This window comes from Lichenostomus cassidix, chromosome 3 (genome assembly GCF_008360975.1).
Source record: "Lichenostomus cassidix isolate B80296 chromosome 3, HeHo_3.0, whole genome shotgun sequence".
Classification (NCBI taxonomy): domain Eukaryota; kingdom Metazoa; phylum Chordata; class Aves; order Passeriformes; family Meliphagidae; genus Lichenostomus; species Lichenostomus cassidix.
This window is the reverse complement of record NC_139483.1, coordinates 22,679,417-22,697,989: the sequence shown is the minus strand read 5'-3', so window position 1 is coordinate 22,697,989 and position 18,573 is coordinate 22,679,417.

Below are 18,573 nucleotides of genomic sequence, written 5' to 3'. Positions count from 1 at the left end.
TTTCTTTGTAAGAATTTAGATTCACCAAAATATCCACATAGACATCCTGGTTTTTCTTCAGAAATTTCCTTCTGATGTGTGCCCAGCAAAGCCTGAATATGCTTCCCTTAGACCTCTTTTAGATTCCTATTTCTCTCTCAGCTTTTTCTCCTCAATATCAATGTGGATACCCCCTGCAATTGCAAAGGAGATACTGTCAGAGGTTCTGCTTCATTCCAAAGAGCAGTTTCTAACTGACTGCAAACCAAGTTTGCCCATTACACGATAGGCTGTAGCAAAGGCCACCATTCCCTGTGACCACCAAATGTTCTAACCACCACAGTGACTAACAGGGAGAGGCCCTTTCCCTTTCCTGCCTTTTGAGGATAAATGTTCCCTGCTCACATAAGACATCCCCATGTTGTGTGTGTCATTCCATGCAGGGTTGGTTGGAACCTGGTGAGAAGAAATGATGCAGACATTTAGCTAGAAGTGATACATTCCATACACATATTTCTGAACTGTGTGCACAGAATCTGCTCTGTTCCAGCATCTTCTTTTTTATTCTTTTTATTATTTTAGGTGTTTTTAAAATAAAGCCTTAACTGGAGGCTCAAATACATGACATTTCAGTGAATCACTTGTCCTGCCCAGAACTTGAAGGATTGCATCAGGCTGGAGAGTGCAGGATTATATTGGGTTAAAGAAGGATTTTTTGAAAAACAGTTGTACTTAAATGGCTGGATAAAGAGAACTGTAAGAAACCTGCAGTACTCAAATCCATTTTAAGAGCCTGGCCTTACTGGACAGACTTGATTAAGAGGGGTTTTAGAGGTATAATGGACAGAGCTCAGTTATAACAAACAGCACAAGCAGCAGAGGCTGATCAGAGATGGCCAAAAACAGTGATCCACCATTCCCTGTCTGCTGAAAGGAGTGGCACCATTTCTACTTAATGGTTGTAAATAAACTGGCCAAAGTGAAAGAAAACAAAAGCCAAAGGCGAAAGGGTGGGATGAAAATAAGATATAAATTGTGAGAAAGATTGAGTACAGGAGATTTTATTGCTTGTTAATGGATATAACAAACCCAAATATGTGACAGACTAGAACATACCTGATGCTTAATTGTAAATCCATGTACTTTCCAAAGGCTAGGGAAAGCCAGTGTAGATGTATAACACTATTGTAGTTTTGCCTTTTAAAGCAATTAAGTTGCTCCATGAAGAAATGTTAACCCTGGACAACTAAATTTATACAGAGAAAAGGGTGTCAGTTTGGGGGCTGAATTTACTGCAGTCTCCTAAAGGGAAGATCTCTGAAACCAAACCAAATTTAAGTATTTCTGTCATGTTAAAGTACTTTACAAGGTGTTACCATATCCAACTGAAGTCCACACACAAATGATATCATTTGCAGCAACACTTAAAGGAAAAAAAAAACCAAGAAATTGTTTAAGAGGCATTTTATGATAGTTTACGTATCGAAATGCAGATGACAATAATCCACTGTAATTGCTGCATGCTTTTCTGAAATTCTCAAGTGTCAGTAAAACACTGAACAAGGTGTGATTCCTAGAGAAGGAATCACAAGGCAAGCTCAGGAGTAACTTTACAATGCATTAATTATCAGCTTCCCTTAGGGAACAGAGCTTTCCTCCTCAAAACTTCACACAGAACTACATTGTTGCCAGTATATGTGACTTTTTGGAGCAGCTACAAGTAGCAGAGGTTAATGTGCAGGCACCTAAGTGCTGTTCCTTACCATCCCCCATCATGAGATCATCTGACTACACTGGATTATCAATTCTTTTTTTAATTTTTCAAATTAGTCTAGCACACTTTTTTTTTTTTTTTTAACTTGACAACATGGCATTTATCCAATTGTAGTGTGGCCTTTTTAAGGTCTGCAATAAGAACATTCGTTCATCTCAGCTGTCACTGCAAGGACTCTTTCAGCATCAGCCCAAAAAAGGATTGGTCAAATAGTACTCAGAGAAAGGTGCAGGAGGCAAGGCCAAGCCAAGCCTTTGAAGCACAGCTATCTGGTCTTCTAAGAAATTCCCTGTCTGCAAAAGAAAAGGATCACTGATGCTTCCCAAGAGGGAAGCCTTCCTCCCACTGCAGTTCCAAGGATGTGAGAGGGAAGGAATGAGAAGGGGGCAGAAGAAGCACACAGGATCCATAGGATATGATGTACTTCAGGCTCCAAAAAGCCACAATCTGACCCTTGATTCCAGTCTCTCAATTCATATCTGTAACTTCCATCAGCAAAAATTTTTAAATATTTGCAGTAAGCTCTTTTGCACATTTGGCTATTAAATTAATTGGCAAAAAACATCCAAATTGCATCAGCTGCTTCCTCAGCTCACAGTGGGTGTTTCTGAAAGGGGACATTAGCTTGTTGTACATTGATTTACAGAAATTTTTTCATTAACGCTGTGCTTCAACAATGATGAATACATTTTATGTCTTCTATCTGCATTAAATAGACCTCAGAAATTATACTGTTACATGAACTGTGCAAAAGAAAATACACATTTCCACCTTCTCTGCTTCACTAAAAAAAAAAATTGAATTGGTTAAATGCCTTAATAAATGCAAGAAGGCATTTAATTCTAAGTAATTCAAAATCTATTCACTGAAAGGCCTTGCAAATCATCACATAAGGTACTTCAGACCAACATCTACATAACTGTTAGCAAACTGTATGTTGTTTATAGAAATTATCCTTTTCCATAGACAGCTAGCTCACAGCTAAAAGCCAGCTGAAGAGGGTTATCTTAAGTCGTCTGGTTTGCTTTTTCTTTTAGTATTGCCTTTCTTTTTATTAATAAAACAGAGCTTTCTTGGCAATTCCTACTTCTATAATTTATAAGACCTGTAGTCTGGTAGTCTTAAATAGCTATCCAGGGGTTTAAATAAAAGGAAAATTACTCTGTGCCTCTGAAACAACACAAATTTGTGGTCTGTGATACAGCTTTATTGATTGGAAACTCTCCCAAAGCTAGAACATTAATTACATTTCATTTTTCTAACTGGAGTTAATAGCCAAGATTAAAATAATCAAAATTAATATTCAAAATAATTAGCTAGATTTAAAATCATTTAGGACAACAAATTCCAAGTTGCTTGATCCTAGGTTAAACTTTCATCTGTGATGTCACACAGGCCAAACAAACCCAATTGTGAAATATTTCACTGTTCTGATATTTTTTTCCTTGCACAACACATTGGCTTCCCTGGAAACTGCAGCCCTGAATGTGATGTTGTGTTCCTCAGAGTGAGGAAGTGTTCTGATTGACTGATGATCATTTTAATGTGGCATTTTAATCTAGTTAAACCACAGAGCTCAGGCAGAGCAGATGTTTAGTGTGTGCCTGAACTGACATCCCTATCTCCTTTCAGCAAAATCATAGACACTTTTATTCCACTCCCAGAATCTCCAGATAAAGTATTTCAGGACACATCAACCCAGGTTGCAGCTAGGACAGGACTGCACTCCTAGAAGCAATTAGATACAGTTTTCCTCATCTGGGCTTTGAAAAATCCCAATGCAGGCATTTCTTTATAAACAAACATCTGGTCATGTCTCAGTAACAAAGAAAGATAAAGTGTTTTTGACAGAACTTTGCCCTCTGGTCAAACTTTGCTTTTCACCGGTGTCTTTCATTTATTCCTTTTTGAAGACTATTTGCACAGGCCTCTAACAGGATGTTAATAAGCAGATTCACTGATATGGAGAAAAGTGATTCAATATTCTGAGTTTAGTTTCTAGGGCAAAGAAGGAAAATTGAGAGCCTGTAATAAACAAAAAAATAACCATAATCAAGTGCACTAGATCAAAGCTAATACAACATAGTGACAAGGGTTTTCTGGGTGCTTTCAGTGAGGTCTAAACATGATTATTTTCCTTTATACAGGACAAAGGAAAGCTACAAACATAAGTAGAGTGCAACTGAAATGCCATCCCTCCACTCTCTCAGCCATATTCTCTTACCATGAACATCAGAAGTTTCTTTCCTTGTTAATCACAGCACAACAATTTGGCACTTCAAAGTGTAGAAATAAATCCCATCTTTGCACATTGAACCTTTCATGCACCTTTTTGTCAGCTGGCCAGGTATCTCAGAGGTCTCTGGTGAAGCTGAGGGAGGAAACAAAGACAGCTCCATCCAGGGGTGCTGCCCTGCCCTGGGAAATGTTCATCCACATATTAGTCCTCACCTCTGCTGCCTGAACTGAGAAATGTAAGGTAACAATCAGCTTCTGATTTGCTAAAGACAATTCACTGATACAGCAGTGCAGCAAGTGCTGACATTTTACTGACACCCCTTCTTTATTATGTAGGTCAGAGAGAAATATCAGTAGGGTATCCTTGGCAAGAAAGGTGCCACGAAGCATAAAACAGTTTGTTTAACAGTGTAAAATAGCAGATGCAAAGAGCTGAATCCAGTTGGATATTAATTAAAGTAGGCTATCCTTAAATGGCCCCCAAAATCACCTCACAGTCTCAGTTCTTTCAGACATTAAGAGGAACTGAGGGAATTCATCAATTTGCACCTTCCAGAGGACATCACTAATCATTTCACAGAAGAAAGACCAAACTAGGAGTTTTATTTTAAGTGAAATTATTGGAGGTTGCAAAGGAATAGGAGGAGTTCTTGGGATACAGAATGTGTTAGGAGGCAGTACTGACAGTGTGCTGTGATCTCCTTAAGACTTCCTGTATGCAGAGTAGGAGGAGGAGAAGCCCATTTGGTGTTAAATTATTGTTTTCCTTTCAGAGCCTTCATCACATACCAGCAACTATCTTCTTTGCTCTTGGAAGTGTTTGTATGGATAAAAAGAAAAAGGAGAGAGAGAGATGAGGTTGAAGGCACAGAAATTCTGAAACAATCTGTAGACAGAGTGCAGCTGGAAAAAAATGGGATTGTATGTTATTCAGTCTACAAATTTTAAAAATTAAAATTAAAAAAAAAGAGAGACTATTAAGCACACAAATTTCTCTGGTGAATAAGCCTCCTTGGCTGCTTTCTTAACATCTATCTATAAATGCAGCCCAAAAAAGCAGCCTTTTTAATGCAAATCCATAGTCTTTATGTCCCATGTGTTTGAGATATACCACCACATTTTGTTTTCTCTTTAAGAAGCAAAGCAAACACTCTGCAGCAGCAGATAGGCTAATGATAGTAATCAAACCAATCTACAATACATGATTCTTGGAAGGTAAATCTATTCCTCTTAAAACAACAAATGAATTATTTTCTTTGCATACCTTTCTCCAAGTCAAGGGATAACAAAATTCTTGCATTGGCATGTTGCACAGATTTCTCTCCTGGGATCTCTAAACAATACTTTATAAGAGGTTATCCGTGTGTACTGCAAATACAATTGCTCTTACTACTAAGCTACTACCAGAACATAAATGATAAGCAAGTTTCTCACATGTATTCCTGACATTTTTCTTTAGAAAAATCAAATTTCACTAACAGTGAAAACTGGTATTTTAACAAGAGGTGATTCATGCTTTTGGAGCTCAGCAAACATCCAACTGTCTGTAATACTACACTGCTCTGCAGGTTGACAGCTCATGCTTGAGCTCCAAGTGACTGAAAATAAAACAGCCTCCTCAGGCTCCCCAGCATAAACAGGAAGAAAGGAAAAGGAAAAACCTATCTACACAGACTGAGGTCCAGTATTTCCCCACAGAGTAATATCCAGTTAGGATTTGGGGGTTCAGCTAATTCTGCACAGATGTCCACTCACACAGTTAATTAACATTAAAGCTCCTCCAGTAGCAAGGGAATTTAATTCCATGACTTGAAGTTATTATTCTCACTGAGCTAGACCTGGAGACCATGAATGTTAATTCCACTGCAGGGATGGTTGCTCTCTGCCCAGCTGTAATATTGATATTTGGTATCCAGCACAGCACAGCACAGCATAGAGAGAGCTGAGCAGGCTCCAACAAGCAAACACATGGGGAAGAAAAGCAGCTTAGCTACAGCAGCATGGATCCCTGCATTTGCTGCATCCACCCTCGTGCTCTGGCCAGGAGCTGGCTGAGCACTGTGGCGTGGGGGCTCTGGCTGTGGCACATCAGGCAGAGCATTTAAAGCCAGTCCTGGCAGATCCACTGCAGTGGGCAACATCCTGAATCACCTCTGAGGTTACACTGATGGGCACCAGCTGAGAGCCTCAAGCTTCTCTCTGAGAGCCTTTTCATGTCTATAGGTATGAACACACCTTCCATCACCACGTCCAGCTCAGCTGACAGCAACTGTTATTTCCTGTCTGGAAACACAGAGGCTATCACATTAGTTAGCTAGAGCTGTAAAGCTCAGAAATTGCAGCCAGACATCAAGGTGCCCTGCAGAGGATCTCAGGTGTGCAGCAACCCACCTCCACCATTCCTGAAGCACATAAATGCATTAATCCATGGAGCTAATCCTCTCCTGAAACATCAACACTGCGATACATCCACTCTCATAAACTGTCGCAAAATTAATCAAAATGCAGCTACTTCAGAATGCTGTATCAAAGAGAGGAATGTATTTACAAAAGTAAAACATACTCCTTCCAAAAGTATTTTATTTTATCTACATAAACAGACCAGTAGCCTTGAAATTCTCCTTTTAGTTTCCTTGCTCTATTTAGCTTTTCAGCATCTGATCATAGAGCAAGTATCGATAAACTTCAGAGCACTCCCTTGACTTATTTGCTCATATTTTCTTGGTTTATGACCTCCTTTCCTAAGAGGCGCTGTAAATTCACCTGCTTTTCTCTTAAATAATCCATCAAACTGCAATATGCCCAACAAGGATTACCAGACCTACAGCTACCTCAGGTTGTCTGAGTATCTTGTCTGGATGGGTTTCTTTTATCTGTATGGGTTTTTCTTTTTATCCCTTATGGGACAAAAAGTCTTCACAGTCCCTAGTTTTGTCAGTTCTGCTGAGGACAGAAAAAAAGGCACCAGGTGAATGGGGGTGAATGGTCACTGTATCTTGTTCTTCCAAGGGCTCTTTTTCCTGCCCGGGGAGGCCTCTTGAAGCATTCTTGCTGTATCAGACTTGCCATCTGCCTCAATAAACTAGCCTTCAAACTGATTTGTCAATCCATCTACATCAGCAACATTTATTTCATTAATTGGAAGAATTAGCCCTTTGTAGCAAGTTGAAGGCTGTGAAGCCAAAATATACTGTACTTTCTCCCAAGTGACCCAGAGACCTTTGGATGAACTCTTGGGGTGACATTAAAATGAATAGTTATATAGAAAAAATAGCATTTTAGTGTTTATTTAACGTAGCTACCTTTCCAAAAAAAGGAACTTTCAACATTTTTAAACATCTGGTTGCCTTATTTTTTAGTTTGTTTCTCCAGTGGTATGAGCAGAACGTCTTCAATTTAGAGAAGACAAGTCTGTATTCTTAGCCACATGGATGCTCTCAGGTTACAGGCTGTGTGGAGGAGGAGAAGATACATAAATTCCTTTTTAAATTATTTTGGGACTGACATATTAAATTTTAGAGGGCCAAGTCCTACTGTCCATTATGCAACTGAGATCAGTGAAGCTTGTCTGGAGCTACAGTTGTGTACACAATACCAGTCACACCAGATGCTGCTGCATTTTAAAAATAAAAGTGTTGTATGAGATAGAGCAACATTTATTACAGCAGCTTAATAGAAGAATTAATTTGCTCTTTTAAGTGTCTAGGATTTTTGCACGGATGCTATTTTAATTGAGAAGAAGGTGGGCTACCATTAACCTCCCAAACGTACAGGCACATATACATCCTTCTTTATACAAATGCTCATAAATTTATAGATAAATTTTTAACACCAGATTTATTGGTGTATATTATGTGTTATACATGCAAGTTATACCCTGTGTATTTGAGAGTCTTAAACATCTCTATTATCACTAGACCCTTAGAACATCCCTGGGATTTTTTTTCCCATATTTCCTTGGTTTATGATACTCTTTGGTAGCAGACACCAGAAATTAACCTGCTTTTCCAATAAAGAGCTCATCAGTCCTATCTATAAGAATAATCAGCACTCCAATCCTACACAATATTCTCCCACCTGCTCACACAATACTGTAGTCATGCTCCTAAAAGCATCAAAATATTTTTTTAGCAATAACTTCATAACTATTTACAAATAATTGGGAAAAAATAGTCAATTAAATAGCACTGGACTAGTAATCAACCAGACTGATTTCCTGATTAAAAAAACCCTTTTCTACCCTTGTAATGATGATAAAATTTTTATAGATACTTCCTACAAAATAATTTTAATCCTTGCAATATGGAGTGCTTTTATCTCCTACTAATTATCTTAATCTAATTTATTAAGCGAGCAGCTTGTCATCACATTTAACTTTGGCCACAATATTTGAAATTAGATTTAATTAAAACTATCTTCATTGACAGCAATTACTTTTTAATCTCTAGCTAATTATATGTCCTAAGAAGATTTTATTTTTTTTGTTCAGAATCAGTACCAGATTAGCCTGCCTACAGTTACAGAGATTATTATGATTATTCTTCTTAAACATAGTAGCACATTGGATTTTTTTTTTATTCCTTAGAATTTTTCTGATATTTCAGAACTAATATTTACACTGAATTCCAGTAAAATAACTAAAATAGAAGAGCGGCTCCATCTCTCTGAGAATCCCAAGGCTGAGATTTGTTGTTGTTCTATGTAAACGTGCACAGAATTTCTCCAGGAGCCCATTCTTGCCAGGTAGTATGATAGCTCATGGTCACCAATAAAAGAGGTGTAGAACCATCTGTTTTCTGGCTAAGTTCTAATAGCTCAGCTCTCATTTTTAGAAAATAATCAAAATTCACAAAATAAATTATATTTAAGGCTTTAAACACCTCTTGTTACTATTAAGACTTAAAAAAAACAGATAAATAATTTTTATTCTCTGTTCTGAAAATTAATACTCTCTGGTGTGATTACTTAGACTACTGTGATAAGTAGGTGATATCCTTCATGGCAACTCAGCATACAATGCAAAAAATGACCTTATGGCTGGTTAAATTGCAAGGCAAGGCTAGGGCATTTAAAAAGCACAAAAAGCTGTTTATTGCACCTACAGTCCATTGCCATTGATGTTATATACTCATGGTGGAAAACATCAAATAACTTTTTTAAAAGAAGTATAAAAAAAAAACCAATACAATTCAGGACTGAAAGTATTTTGTGCTATCTGTCCTAGCTCTCCTACACTCAGGTTTTCAAAATGCAGTGTAATTTTCTGAAATAATAATATACACACATAAAAAAGGAATTCACTTTCCTATGCATAGAACAACTTGTGGGGCCCTGAAATTCATGCAGGCAGGCAATGTGAGCCTGTGCCACACTATGTTCCTGCATCAGAGAATCATAGAACCATTTAGATTGGAAAAGACCTTCAAGATCTTCAAGATCCAGCATTAACCCAGCGCTGCCAAGTCCACCACCGAGTGCCCACTTTGGATACCTTCAAAGCAGCTAAGAATCAGGGAGAATTGCTGCTTAACTGATATAAATAATCAGGACTAAATAGAAAAATCATTCCTAAGTAGCATTTTCAAAATGTATGCTCTTTATAGTGAAGTGAGGAGTTTTCTCAAGGAGGAGGAGTCACTGAGCCAGGAGGGAAACTCTTTGAGTGTCTGGCTTGAGTGGACTGGGACAAAGACCATTTGCTATATCTGAGATTTCTGGTAGTTGAAGCAACCATCTGTAAGTTGGCATGGCAGAAGTTGTATAATGACTTCATCTGTGCAAAAAAAAAAAAAAAGGCATTTTACTGCTAACTGGACCAGAGAGCAATACAGCCCTGAGACAGACTAACTACCTTCGGGATCAGGGTTTAGGGAAGATGTTTAGGAGTTCTGACACCATTGCCTTTGACAAGCTGGGACCCCAGCTGTGTCATTAAGTGGGAAGAGAAAAGTGAGTTGATGTTTTACTAACAAAACAAGACAACCCGATGTATTGTGGGATATATGACCATACATAACTTTAAATAAAATATATAAAGTGGGCAAAGTAAGCTATAAAAGGACATGTTTAAAAAATTATTCTTTGAAATTTTTCCTCAATGTGACTAACATCTGTTGGTCGTTTCGTCTGCCAGCCCAAGGAAGTTCAGAATATGAAAGAGGTAATGAACTGTGAGAAAAGCGCTGCTTTGCTAGAGTGTTTCTTTGATTTTCTCTGTCAGAATTGTAGTGGCCTCTGACCAGTCACAAAATAACCATCATTAATTGGGTTCTTTTTGTTCTCAGCCTAATCTTGCAATGAGCAGAATCATGTTCTCCAGCCCATCCTCATCCAACGCAGTGAATGCTGCCTCAAGGAGAACCCACTAATAGCAGAAATCTATTTAAGGCCTGTTATGATCTCTCATCTGGAGTAAAAAAACCCAGGTGTTCCACAGAGCAGCTGCTTGTCACCCTTCCTGATATCTTGGCAGGTCTGCAAGTGAGGAGAGATCTGAAACCTTGCGCAGACATAATACATTTCATTCCCAAGAAAATGAAACTGTGCTTGGAGTTTCCCTAAATGATGGTTGTAACAGGAGACACAGCACTGTCAGCACCCGTGTGGGAGCACCATTTGATGGAACCTGAGAACCTTTGTGTAAGGCAGACCTAAGCCCCAAAAGCCAAATGGGATCAGCCTCCTAAGAATAAAATGTTTCTTCTTCAAATCACTGCTTTTTGTGGGTGCTCTGTCACCGCTAAACTATACTTAGAGACAGAGAAAGTAGTGCTCACCTGTGCTCACTAATCCCACCATTTGCACAGATGCCTTGGTAGAGTGGACAAACCACCTGAAGAAAAACTGGTCTTTCATAGAAATATTCCTCTGTTAAGGACCTAAGATAGTCACAGTTTTCTCCTAACTTTTTCACTCACCACAGTGCCAGGGCAACTCCCTAACATGCACAGGGAACCTCCACGTGTTAGAAACCCGAAGCAAGTTATCAAGGACCTTCCTACCCTCCTACCTCTGCCTCTACTGCACATTTCTGAGCTGTCGACACAGCTCCTTGTGTGGTCTTGAAACTGATGCTGTTCCACAGCAGCCAAAAGAGAGAGGAAAATCTGCTTTTTTATTTATATAAATCTGGCTAAGAGTTTTTATTTATTTAGAATGGGCTTTAAACTGTGCTTGACTCTAAATAAATAAAACACGTTATTTTCCCTCCCTACCAGTTGCCACCAAGCCGTGTGAATTCCAAAGACCACACAGACAGCAGCGCTGTGTGGTAACAGGGGGATTGATGCAAAGGGAGGCAGCCCACCAGAGGCTGGGGTTTGCAAGGCTTGCAGGTGAAGGAAGCACTATGAAAGGCTTCCTTTGAGAGTACGGATAAGCATAACTCTGAAAAAGGCATCAGTTCCTTGGATTTTGTGCTGATGCTGATCTTTCTCCTTCCCTGTTTTCCACTGTGTTTCTCCTCCACCTGACTGAGACTCACCAAGTCACTCCTGTTCCCATCCTGTCCATCACAGTGACAATTCTCTGTGAGTAACAACAGCACAATGGTGGGGGGACAGGCAGGAATAATGGTGGGGAAACGTCAGGATTCAGTAAAGTGGAGAGGAAAGGAAGAAAATATCTCTAAGATTTATTCCAGGCTGTCCATCTGCTTTAGCCACATCCTTGGAAAAATTAATTTGGATGTAGTTTTGTGCACTGTGCATTATGATGGCCCTGCTTGAGCAGAGAAGTTGGACCAGATGACCCAAGGAGGTTCCCTCCAACCTTACCCATTCTGTAATTCTCTGGCAGAGATGGATTTTTTTTACTCTTCAGTCACTGACAGGCAACACTTCTGTAACATGTATGTCTTCTTTTAGCCTTCAAATCACAAATCCATTGGACCAAATACAACTCATCTTTGGAGCAGCCCCTGGGATGAATTTAGATCTGGCTTTGTCAGAAGCAGTGTCAGAAGAGAAGTAGATGAAAATTGTACAATAAAACTCCTTTTTACCCTGCTTCACAGGTGAGTCTCCTCTGACTCAGGGAACAGCAAAGTCACTGGTTCTTAGTGTCCCTCTCCTGAACATTGCTGATTTTGTCACATGCCCAGTAAATGGTAACTTCAGACAAGTTGACAAGTCAGACAAGCTCTATTCAGATCTTTGGGATGCACCAGAATCCTGGAATACCTACCCACCAAAGGAAGCGCATGGTAAAACTCCCAGTGTTTGGAGGAAGGCAGAAATGCAAAAGGCAAAGTGCTAACTCCTCCTTTTGGCACTTAGCTAAAACCAAATCTATTTGCTGCTCCCACAGTACCTGTGTATAAAAAGTGCCATAAAAAGCCATGTCTTTATGGAAAATTCCCATTTAAAATTACTAGACAAATAAAGAATGAATCCATCTGCCACTCTGCTTGTTCCTGAACTGCTGCACCATTGATTTGCATTATTTCACCTCTCCTTCCAATGCTCCTCTTTTGAAAGCAAATACAGGGGAAATCACAAAATCCATCTTCTTTCCAGGTATCTTATTGTCATTGACCATTGAGTCCACCGTGTGAAATTCTGCTCCTCACATTGTTCCTGTGGTTTACCAGCTGCTAACTGGAGGAAGAGCTGGCTGCAGACAAAGTCATTTTTCTGGTAGACTGTGGTCTGCAGTTGATATGAAAGGCTTAACCTTGATCTCATTGAACCAACTGAAGGACCAGCATTTACCTCTAAAATTATAGTTATATTCAGTAATAATATAATGCAGTGGGCAACAGCTCTCTGAGGCAGACCTGTCCATATTCACAATTCAAGTAAGCTATGTTACAAGTTACAGGATAATCCTCAGCAGCAGCATCTGCTGACCTGGTATGAATGTGAACTTGCAAATTCCTTATTCCTGGGGTGAGGATCAAACATCAGCAGAAGAACTGGGCAACAGCAGCAGCTACTAAAATTTTTTTGTCCTATTTTGGGGGGAAGAAAGAAGGATGAGTGAACTTCTACAATGAAAGAAAGGGGAAAAGCTTAATACAAAGACTGGCAATGCAGAAGCAGGTCAAAGGAGAGTAGGAAACTTACTGGGAGGTCAAGCCAACTGAAAAGCCTATGTTCTTCTCCAAATAAGGCAGACATTCAGAGTCCATAGCTCGCAAGGCACTTGGCCAAAGTCAAAGCGAGACATGGAAAACCCTACCACAAGACAGAAAAAAAGACAGACAGAAAGAAAAACATCCATATCTCAGCAGAGCAGCATGGTTGGCTCAGAATTTACTGTTGAAGGAAAGGTCAGCAGACAGCCCTTACTCAGTGATGACTGCTGAATATGAAGAGACATAAGGAAGGGGCAGCTAAAGAAGCAGAAATTGTAAGAGTGACAGCAAACCCTTCCATCTGGGAAGGGTACTGGACAAAGCACATCTCTCCCTGTGTTCCCAGGGATACTAAAAACTAGAAGCAATGCTGAGAGGGGAAGAGATCAGTAACTCGATCTATATTCTCAACCTCTTTCCAAATCCATCTGGTTCATGTAATGATGCAGCACAAACAGGTTTCTGTGAAGTGCAACTTGGCTTTTCCAGATCTGCCTTCTACAGACATGCATGGAGAATACATGGCTGTGTGTTGGCTGCAGGTGGACTATCAGAATCCCACATGAATTCAGGATCCCTGACCTGCAGTTAACACAACTGGCACAATTCTACCAAATCTATTCAATATGACAGCTCCCTGTCTCTTTACCCCCTTGGTTTCATCCTCCCCCATTCTGACATACTAGGTGGAACATACACTGTAAGGCTGCCCCTCAAGCCAGCAGTGCTCCCTTGCCCACATCTTGCACCTCAGGGGAAATTAACTTCAATGCAGCCAAATGCAAGGACAGATCACAAGTCCCAGGTGACCTGAATAACTGCAGAGGACAAACACAGCCCTCATCTCCCTGACAACCCCAATCTACAATACCTTTGCCAGCCACACCACTGGTCTTTGAAGAATAAAGACCATTAATTCTTACCTCCATGGACAAGGATGTGGATACTCAATACACAAATCAGCAACTCCCATCTCTGCTGTTTTGTTTTCTCACTAGATACCACAGAAGGACTTTTCCAAACTACTCAGACATGTTCCAAATAAATTTTCAAAATACTGTATTCTGACAACTGGGTTGAAGGGGGGGTCTTTAGAGTTTCCTCTTAAAAAAAAAAATTCTGATTCCTGGGTGGCAAAAGAGAAAAGGCTTAAATTTAAAATGCTTTGGAGATCCTATGAGAAAACTCTTTATATTTGTGGGTGGTCCTGCAGTTTTTTCAGTTGTCTGACATTTTAATTTCCTGTTCCTCTCTTATGGTGGGATTCTGATTTCCTCTCTCTCTTTCTCCTTTCTCCATTACAGAAACCTAACAGGCATCTCCAGTTCTACCATCTGTTCACTATTCACTTTTATAAATATTGAAACAAATAATTAATTTGGTGAACAGGCATGATGTAGCCTGGCTCATCTTCACTCAATGTATAACTTCTACCAGCCCTTTCTAGTATTTCTATCTCTTATAGATATTAGCTCCTTTGCATCACACTATTCGTGGTCTAACTCCTCAATGAAACTTGTCCACCTTTAAATATTTCAATGTTTTTACATTAGAAACAGCCATTCTGGGTATTGTGTGTCCCCACAAAATGCTGTGTCAACACAGTCCACTTGCAAACTAGTCTTTAATAAACTTTCTGTACTTAGACAGTACAAAATATGAAAGAACTATCCACTGAGTGTGATAAAAAAGCCATGCTGTGCAATGCCTACTCTGTCCTCAGTGACTAAGTACACACAGTCCTCTACTAGCAGGAGTATGATGTTACAGGGAGGAGGAAGACTGGGTCTACCTTTAAAGCATCCCCAGGCTGTTCAAACAGATATGTCCCAATGCCTCTCCATTCCTGTTCCATATGCCATTTCAGTTCCCTGTGTACCGGGAATCTCAACCCAGGAGATTCCTCCTGAATGTCCAGCTGCCATTTCCTTAGGGCAGAGACTATCCATTTCTTCTGTGGTTGGCTATGGCTTGCATCACTGTGATGCTGAACTGTGACAGAGCTGTTCAGTGTCCCTGCATCAAATGCTAGCCCTAACACAGTATGCAGGAGTACTCCTATTGCTGCAGGAGCACACATCTCCTCAATGCCATTTTAATAGATGTTAATATGTCTTTGTTCCTCTGAAATGCTAAATCCTGCTTCTCAATATACAAGATAAGATCTTTTGGGAAAGATCATGCTAACCCTTGCTAGTCAGAAATATTACACAATGTTAAAAGTCTCCCCTGTGCTGCAAAATACCAAAATCCCTTCAGGATGATTCACTTAATCCTCCATGTCCAAACTTGAGGAGAAATTACAGCAGCCCCAGGAGAGCTCAGCATGGATGTGCACCCCCTCAGGATGGTGGCAGAGTGCAGGGTGTGCTGAGAGAGGACAAAGAGGCAGCCTAGGGCTCAGTGGTCCTTTTGACAGTCAGTCCATCCAGGCTGGCACCAAACCTCACTCCCTTGGACCAGGGTTGTGTCCCCATGTCCCCAGGTGCCAGCAGGCATTGGGTGCCTTCTCCCCTTCTGCAAACAGCCAGGGGACAAGACAGACTAAGTCAGGCACTCACCTTTGTCTCAGCAGCCACCAGAGCTCAGCAGACCTTGCCCAGACCAACCTTTCTCTCCTCAGATTTGTGACCATGACTCTGAACTAATCTTCTGGATGTTTTCTCAGACACAAATTCCTGTAACTTTTTTCTGGGGCTTAAAAAACTCTTTCCAACCTATTTTTCCATATTACCACATGCTGCCCTGGAGATGTCTCTCAGGAATATATGGTGAGGTTACACATTCCTAATCCTCACCGGGAATGGAATTGCATAAGAACATTCCAATTATTTTAGGTTATGGAAAAAGTAATCAAGTATTTCACTCACCACTAAAATGTCATCATTTTATGCATTTCACAAAGAATTCTCTCATTATGTTAGATAGGCCTGGAGAGACTCCAGTCTCTGTGGGTTGCACGCATTCCCCCATTCTGTTCAGAAATTAAAAGCCTGGCTGTTTTTTAAGAAAGCCAAGTCACTTGGTGCCCTGCTACTGACCCAAAACTTGATGGCAACACACCTGATTTCTCTTACAAGCTGATTTGGCCTTTTCTGAATTCACAGCTGTGTGCACAGCATTTTCCCTGCATGCTTTGTTAAAAATAATAATTGCACATGAAGAAAAAGAAAGCCCATAATAATAACGACATCAGCAACCACTTGAGGAATATTGATGAGTGTTGCCAACAGCACAGCCATTCACTGGTGCTGAATAAAGACAGCAAGTCTATAAGGCCATTAATTTCCCAATTTTTAATTTAACTATATTTTTTCTATTATTATTTTGGCACAACACTGCAACAATACAGTAGCATTATGCAAATATTTTAGCATCAGCAAGAAAGCTCAGCCTTTGGGCAAAGGAGTGTGTTAAGCGTCATGAATCCAAGTAATTCTCACTGTAGGAGAGAGGCAAAGTGTCTCCTTACCTCTTACTCCCTTCCATATCACCATAAATCCTTCAAGTTCAGAGAATGACTGAACTTATAACTGGGCACTGTACAAGCACATGAAAGGACTATTCTAAACCTTCAACAGCTGCTTGAAATCCAGTGGCATGGCAGAGATAAAGGTTGAGTAAGAAATGTCTGCACTGGGAAATACAATTGTTGTGCAATCTATGTTGCTTTAATGTGAACTCCTACTTTACTGGATTTTATGCAGTAAAATGTATCTCCTGATCATTTGCTGCAAAGTTTCTCATATTTGACAGGGTCTTTATAAAATATCTTTCCGCAAAATCAGGGAAGTTGAAGAGAAAATCTGTTTCAGGAACAAGTATCACACATGTCTCCATTACCTGAAGGGCCATGGTAAGAAGTGACCCTGATTGCATCTTAGTAAAGATCGTCATAGATTTATTTAGAAGTATCATAGTTGTTTTCTTTTTAAAGACATAGATATTTTTGAGACAACACACTTTAAGGAGGCTCTAAAGTTCCCCTTCAGGACGGGTGACAGTAAGAAGCACTTTTTAGTGAAGGCATTGGTGTTTTGTTCTAGTGAACCTATGATGACAAGATATTACATCCGTTCCTAGAGACTCCACTCATATGAGCAAATCTCATATGCACACTCTTGTGTGAGCAAAGGTGCATAACTGAGAGCAGTTATTGAGCCCCTCTAGAGCTGCCTTTGGTGTGGAGGAGAGGAGGGAAGAAATTGTGAATTATTCACGATTTTCAGTTTATCCCTAATCCCTTAATTCTGTCATTCTGAGGGTAGAGACTTTTGCTTAACGGCAGTGCCAGAAATAACAAGCTAGAATTGCATGTTTATGAAATGGGGTCTTAGTTACTTATTAGGATCAACTGAGCTTGAATTAATGTTGGCTCACATTCAAGAGCACTGAGTGGACTAAATAAGCATCACAGTTTTCAAACTCGTTAATGGTTGTTTGTTGTATATATTTAACACGCTAGAAACATCAAGCACATTAGACTATAGTTTTCTTACAAACACAGAGATGTAGGAAAATACTGCTAATATAGAATCACATTCTTTGGACTTGTAGCTCTACTTACATCAGAGGCTGGTAGATTAAGGTAATCCTGAATTTTGTAGAATCCCTTATGCTCCCAAATTTTAGTTGGGCCTGGGTGGATAGACACATCACCCTGTTATCAACCGTGCTTTCGTCTCAGAAGATAAGTGGATATTTTACAGGTGATAAGGAAAATCAGGGAAAATCTAGAGTGTATACAAGTGGAACAGAATCCAGGCCAAGTAAAAAGGGTAGCTGACATTGTAGATAGCATGTGGCTTTGAAAAACTATTGCTGAAGGCTACTTAATATGGAAAACTAAGTCCACATTTTAAACTGCACACAAAATACTTACTGCAGATGACCTATATGTGATCTGAAACATGGGGTGGACTGCAATTCACACAGTTTTAATACACATTTCACATTAATTTTTACGGTACTTGGGTTTTGATTCTTTGGGTCAGTTTGTTTGGTTGGTTTTACCTTTGTAAAGATCCAAAATGCTTAAGTTTGCATGAGATTGCAGCTACATATCTGAAGATTCAGCCATGGAAGGGATATTCACAAAGAGGCCAATGTGTCAGATATCACTGAGCACAAGAAATCAAGCGTGGTTCCACTAACTTTCTGCTTCAAATCAGGACCAAGCTTTGGAAGTAAATGCCCCCATCAGACCCAAGAAAAAAAATCAATTTCAAATTATCGTCCCAAGTCAAAAACACACTTCTGAAAACAAATCCTAAACAAACTCACAGATTTGACTGAAACCATGGCACTAGCAACAATGCACAGCAATAATAATAAAATAAATATTACAGGATATGATTTTTCCTCAAAATATTGGAAACATTGACAAAAATGGCTAATCTTGTCTGAGCACAAAGCTTTTGTAATTTGTTTGTTTGTTTGTTTTTTGTGGGGGTTTTGGGGTTTCTTTTTGCTTCTTTGGTTCGTTTTTGTTGGTTTTGGGGGTTTT